At 39.8% G+C, this 7,011-nt stretch overlaps 1 long non-coding RNA gene across 1 annotated transcript; it reads left to right on the top strand.

Annotated features, from left to right (window-relative positions):
* The first annotated feature begins 4,381 nt into the window (after window positions 1-4,381).
* LOC121812843 lies at window positions 4,382-6,397 on the top strand. The gene is made up of 2 exons (XR_006053361.1): window positions 4,382-5,800; window positions 5,906-6,397. It is a non-coding gene; the product is annotated as an uncharacterized LOC121812843 (long non-coding RNA).
* Window positions 6,398-7,011: the final 614 nt, after the last annotated feature.

Raw genomic sequence — 7,011 nt, 5'->3', positions numbered from 1 at the left:
TCAGTGTTTGTTTAAGTGCTTTTAGTTATTATGTTTAATTACTGTCAGAGACAAGCTTCAGGAAAACTAGTGCAGGTGTTACAATAACAGCAACTTCCTGAAAGCAGTTCATAAGTTAAAAAAACATTATGAAAAAAGTATGTAAAATTATGTGTTCACAGAGTCTCAACAAACCTGATTATCGATGTCTCATCGGGCAAACACTAAAAATAAATGTAACACACACACACACACAAAGCTTGGAGGTCTCACCATCCGTCTCAGCTGTGGGAAAAAGAGGAAAACTAACAAAACTCTAAAAGATCATTTATTAGCACAATAATGATAAAAATGGAAGGATAAACAGGCCAGTGTTACACTAATAAAATGGATAAAACACACAGTCCAAGGTCAGAGCCAGCTACACCATGAGTCACACTTTACATGTCGATCTGTCCTCTAAGACCCATCACCCTGTAAGTAGAGGCACCCCGGCTCAGCAAACCAACTCTGTGTACAAAGTGTGTGTTACACTGTAGTTAAAGCTGTGGGGGGAAAGCAGAAGTAAAACCAGGTGATAGAAAACACAGAAAAGTGTCAGTTGTGGTTTTCATGTTGGACCTTTTAAAAATATTTGGCTTTTCTGTTCTTGTTTCTTTGCACCTGGTGAATTTCTCAGCAAAAGTGATCTGAAGAAGATGCCTGTAAACTTCATCAATGATGGACAAAGAGAGGCTCAAAGCCGTCTCACAGCGACACCTCCTGGCCAATGTGGAATCACATCTTGATGATGCTATTCTGTGATAAAGTGACACAGGAAAGCTCAGCACAACTCCCAACAACACTACTTATTATAGACTATCAATAAGTATGATCAACACATGTTTTGGAGAAATCGTCCTACAAACAAGGAACTACAAATATCGAGGCTATGACTGTAGGCACTGTGTTCTCCCTCTGGTAACATTTATGAGGCTGTTTCAGTTGCTTAGTAACTCAGTACAAGGTGCAGTGGAAACAGCCCATAAATAAAGTATACTGAGCAAACACTGCTGTGGTTACTGTGTGTGTGTGTGTGTTTTTCCCTTTGTTTGGATTCAGCCAGCTTTTTTTTCTTCTGCCACCCTGCTCACAGCCTTGGGGGGGGGGGCTCAAAGCTTGGATGTGATTGGTTGACTTTTAAGCTTTCTGGGATTTAGTGTCATCAGGTTTGTTCTGCACACTACCAAGGAAAGCTTAGTGTTAGGATTTATTTTCAAATAAAACAAATAAACAACAGTAATTCCTAAATGTCTTTTCCAAGAGACAAATTCTTTCCAAGTTCAGCTTTGTATCATCTTTCATGTCTCATGGATCAATGCCTTTTAAACCTGAGCAACACCTCAACCTGAAGGATTTAATCGTGTTTCAGAAATGCAAAACTTTTTAAAAACACAAGTGATGCACAAATCCCCAAAACACCGTACAGTCATTCGGTAACAACAACAACGCTTTTAATAATAAATAAATAAAGCTGAGAACACAGCACTTTGATTCTGAGTTAAAAGTCAATAAATAAAAAGAGTTTAACAGGTGTTTTAGAAACAGCCAATGAGATCCTCGGTGTGTTGTTGTTGTTTTAAACAACAGTTTCTGATTAAAGTAGAAAATGAGAACAGTCCGGAATCAAAGCTGAACATTTCTGCCTCTTTTATTTTCCCTTCAGTAAATACTTGAATATTATAATGTGGAGAAATAAGTGTATGCAGTGGCACGTGCTTGGAGTACTGTCACATGACCAGAGCTGTTTACTTCCTGGTCTTCGAGAAAGTGGATGTCCACGGCGAAGCTGCCAAAGAAAAGGTCAGTAAAGGATGTTAAAATACATTGCGAGCGGATATATCATCAGGATAAACCGGGCGGTCTTGGTCGGGCTACGCCACAGCCACAGGTAGGCTGCACGTTTGTCCTGCGATTCTTTCTTTTTTGGGACATTTGTGGTCCCAGCGTGGCCGCCTTATTCCTTTTTGACTCCAGCTGTCGTGGAGAGAGGTAGTTGCTGTATTTAAGCAGATTCAGTATAGCGACTTCAGTCCTGAGCATCCTGACTGCTAACCAGAGAAGGTTAAGTGCTAAATGCATTTTTCAGGCTCTGTCTGCTGCTATAAACCTCTCCTCAGCAGTTTGTGTTCCAGCCTAATTGAACTATAGAAACTCCTGTAGCAGCCGCTGGTTTTGGACCCTGCTGTCTTCTCCCAGTTGGTTTTATTTTTATTGGTCTCATTTTCTTTCACTTTGCCTTGTTTTATTTAGTTTATTTGTGGACTGTTGTTTATATTTGTGCCCACGCGGCCGGGCCAGAGTGATCCCCTGCCCGTGTGTGGTGCTGGTTCTTTGTTACCTCTGTACCGACCCAGCTGATTTACTCCGGGAGCTGTAGAGGATTCCTCTTTATGTGACGGGCCACGATCAGTATTTTAACCACTGTAACCAGTATAGATCACTCTTCACACAAGTGGTGTTTGACTTTTTGACTTTAAGCTCGTGTTTGTGTCGACCAGCAACACTCATCATAAAAGTGTTACCAGTGTTTGTTTACATGTATCTCACTCTGAGGGAATCCCTCTGATGACATCAGACATGAGAGATGTTTATGAAAGCGTGTGAGAGGTCATGTGGAATGACTGACACAGCCAGGGACAGGTCAGGCGATAGGTCATGAGTGTATGACCAGTTTCAGACTGAACTGCTTCTCTCTCTCTCTGCAGTTTTTATTTTTCTTTAGTATTTTCTAATACTTTCACTTCAGCTTGTAACATTTCATTTGTTCAACATCAGCTTGATTTAAGCTGCTAAATCTAAAACAACTGTGGGTCAGTAATAACTAATCCATCAGTGTTTGCACCTAAACCTCTCACTGCTTGGCTGCAGCAGGAGAGGCGTCCTTCAACCTGACGAAACAAGATGACCTCTCACCTTTATCATTAACACACTGAGGCTGTATCAGTCCCACTCCCAGTGACAATTTCACAGTTATCACCTGACCTAAATAATTTTATGATCAACTTATTCATTGCTAACATGTTTAGGAGCCATTCATGATTAAAATACGTGTTACAGTGTAGTTATAGTTACTTGTGTTATTGTTCTGTTTCCTCACAGTTTCCAGCTGTGTTCACTTTATCTGCAAATTTTCATGTGTTCACACAACAGCTGGATTCAAACATGTAAATCTAGAAAACTGTTCCAGTAATAAAGTAAACACACGGCTGAAAATAAGTGAACAGGATTCTTTTGACACTTAAGGTTAAAAAAGAGGGGAGGAGGCCCCGTGGCAGACCCAGGACACGCTGGAGAGATTATATCTCTCGGCTGGCCTGGGAACGCCTTGGTATTCCCCCGGACAAGCTGGAGGAGGTGGCTGGGGAGAGGGAGGTCTGGGCCTCTTTGCTTAGGCTGCTGCCCCCGCGACCCGACCCCGGACAAAGCGGATGACGATGGATGGATGGATGGTTAAAAAAGAAAAAATATGAAGGTAGCGAGGAAAAAATCGACCGGAAGAGAGCACAGATCTAAGAGCAGAGGAATGAACTCTGTCGTTGTTCATTCAGCGTTTACTTTGTTTGGTAAACAAGGAAGGAGTTCCCTCTTCATTCCTTTTGGTGACGAAAAGGAATGAACCACAAATAACAGAGTTATAAATAACTCAGAATGTTTCAGAAACCACGTCACAATAGAGTGTCTCCCAGCGCAACACAGTTTTTCATGACTCCTGAACTCTCCAGTAATAAACCTGCTGTGTTATATTTAGACTCAAACAATATTTAAAGGTGCTGCTTAAATGGCACAAAATGTGTTAAAGTGTGATTCTGAATCTTCTCTGCTGAGCTTTAAAAGACAAACTGTGAGTGTCTGAGTGAGTTTTTATGTTCTTAATGTTCTCATCTGTGTAAATCCACATAAGTGTGTTTCAGTAAAAAGTCATAAAGAATCATAAAACTGCTGCTGGAAACAAAGCAAATAATGAATCTGGGTCACAGATCTCGACCAGGTGTTGGTTGGTGGATGTTGCACCCAACAACCAACACCCATCATAGAAGTGTTTCCTGTGTTTGTTTACATGGTTCTCCCTGCGTAGTGAAGCAGGAGGGAATCCCTCTGACGACATCAGATGTTATGTAAAAGATGTTTATAAAAGCGTGTGAGAGGTCGTGTGGAACAACTGACACTCCCAGTGACAGATCCACTGAGATCTATCTCCTGACCTGAGATCATGACTTCATGACCAGTTTCAGACTGAACTGTTTTTCTCCCGTCGATGCTTTAATAAAGTGCCTGACAACTGTTGTTGTAAAATATACACACACACACACACACACACACACACACACACACACACAACACAGGTTGGTGGTTATGTAATAATCTCACAGTATTGATCCAGGTGTTGTTGTCATGTTTTTATGTGCCAGTGTTTTTCATTTTTGATGATTTAAAAATGGAGATGCCATTTCTAATTACAGCAGGTTTGTTGTCAGTGAAGATGTTCACTTTACTTTAAAACACTCCAGTTTAAGAACAGAGAGCCGAGGTCAGCAAACAAAATGTGAAAATGAGCAATGCATGACCTATGACCTTTCCTGGATATTCAAATTCCAAGTTCCTCTGTGTTCTCCATATGAGGTGGCTGTAGAGCAGGTCCTCTACCAAAATGAAAGGGTGGTGATTTGATCCTTGGCTCCTTAAATCTGCATGCCAACTATCCTTGAGCAAAACACCTGATGCAGCCATCAGAGGGAGAATGTTAGATAGAAGGATAGAAATGCAGAGGCCATTATTATTAGTGCTGTGGATTGTAAAGAACAATGTGGATTAGACAATCCCTTTAACACTGGTATCAAAAGTGAAATCAAATAATCAATTGGATATTATGCAAATATATAAATAAAACATAAATACCTGTTTTGAATGGCAGAAAGATGTGAGAAAGTAAGAAAGACAGAGACAGGTGGGTGAGCTCCATTCACTCTCATCAGCAGAGAGAGAGAGAGCTGCACACTGTGCTGTAAACTCTTTAAAATACCTCAATAAAAGCCTCCTCTGTGCCTACGAGGAGAAACTGAAACCGGAGCAGTTTCCAGCTCTGTCTGCTCGTTTGTTCCACTTTCAGCAGAAAACATTATTTGCTGCAAAAAGTGACGTCATCCTCACTTTAGCCCATTACTCACATACTGAGCTGCCATAAAGAATCATTTATACTGTTAAAATAAATGTCCTAAATATCCTGCAAGACACTAACCCTGATGCATCCATCAGAGTGAGAATGTTAGAAAGATAAAAGCACTCGAGTATAGAAGAAGTTTATGTGTGGCTGGATGAATGTTGTGTAAAGTGCTCTGAGTCTCCAGGAGTCTGTTAAATAAGAATCAGTCCACTGATGAAACAGATCCATTGCTGGAAACATGCTGAACATTACGGCTGATTCTTCTCAAACTGATCAGATGTTGAAATGGTTTTTGTGACCATTTTTTAACCTGAATCCAAATGTAAAATTTTGGTTCAAATCAGGTGAAGCTAGAATATCAGGGATAGAAAGCTCAAAACAGACGTTTCGCAAGAAGTGACGTCATCCTCACTTTAGCCCAGTACTCACACACTGATCCGGCATAAAGATTATATTTATACCTCATGGCAAATACGCTTTTTCCCCCTTTTTTATTCTCTCTGACTTCTGCTACAAATATCTCATAAACAGGAGGCAGGTTCACTATAACCAAAACTACAGACTCACACATCATGTCAGTGTTACAGCAAACAGCATCCACAGCAGTGCACAGTTAAGGTTTTTCTAGGTTCAGAGGTCACTCAGCAGAGGATTATTGGTCCACCTGTGTGATTGGTCAGAATTAGCCAATGAAAATAGGTCAAATGTTACCTTTTTGTAAAGAAGACATTAAGAAAACAGTCCAACTTTTCTCTGCATCATTTCCTTTTGGGTTTTTGTGAACTTATTTTCTACATCAGCAGATCGATGCAGGGTCTCTGTGGTCGTCGTTATCTTATCATCTGTTTCATCTGTCGCTGGTTTTCTGCACATTTCTTTCACTCTAAAAGTAAGAGTAAGTATGTTGCTGCTGCTTGTGCAATCAGACTGACTCATCGTTCACTTTCTTTTGCTCGTCTGTATAAACTTTGTTGTGCCGTCAGTGATTCATTACATCACTTGTGTTTCATTGTCATTGTTGTGTATTGTTCATTAGTTAAAGCCTGTTTGTTGTTTCACTGAATGAAAGTTCTGTGTTTGTAGTTTTTCTAAATTCTTTGTGTTTCAGGGATATTTAAATGCACTACAGGCGTATTCAGCTCAGTGAAAACATCAACTGAAAGTCAAATAACATGTATTATTAATTTAAATTAAATATATATATATAAAACACAGCTGATTTTATCGTTGTTTCTTTTCCCCAATGTTTCTTTACTGGACAGTAAAACCAGAAAATGTAACATTATTCAATATTAAATACTGAAGTGACCTTCAGATCAGTCTATTGAGCTTGAAGGAGAGGTCAGAGGTCAAATGAGACATAAAATTTTTAATAATTTTACAGAGCGTTCTGTATGATGATAATACGCGTCACACTTATAGGAATCATAGTTTCATCATAAGTTATGAGGCTTTTTGTCAAACTTCCACCAATAAACCAAACTTTGACTCAGTGGTTTCAGATGTCAGCTGACTGACTCCTTTAAATCACCTCTGTCTGTTTTAAATCAGAGAAGTTCCTGTTAGAAAAAACTGCTGAACTGATAAGAGACACGTTTACTTACATTTTATACAAACTGATGTCACGTGTTGTCTTAAGCAGGATTTAGAGTCTAGCAGATGCAGCGCTGTCGCTCCGCTTCAGCACAAAGTTATAATAAGTTATAATAAAACTATTTTTTCTGGTCTTGATGCATCCTCAATCATCCAGGAAGGTAAAACGTAGCGCTACGTCCAGATGAACAGAATCAACTTTTGGAGATTTTTTTTCTGAATTAGTTTCCTTTATT

Source organism: Haplochromis burtoni, unplaced genomic scaffold, assembly GCF_018398535.1.
Source record: "Haplochromis burtoni strain Fernald_Lab_line unplaced genomic scaffold, NCSU_Asbu1 Contig_879, whole genome shotgun sequence".
In the NCBI taxonomy this organism is placed as follows: domain Eukaryota; kingdom Metazoa; phylum Chordata; class Actinopteri; order Cichliformes; family Cichlidae; genus Haplochromis; species Haplochromis burtoni.
This window is presented reverse-complemented; position numbering and strand designations above follow the sequence as displayed.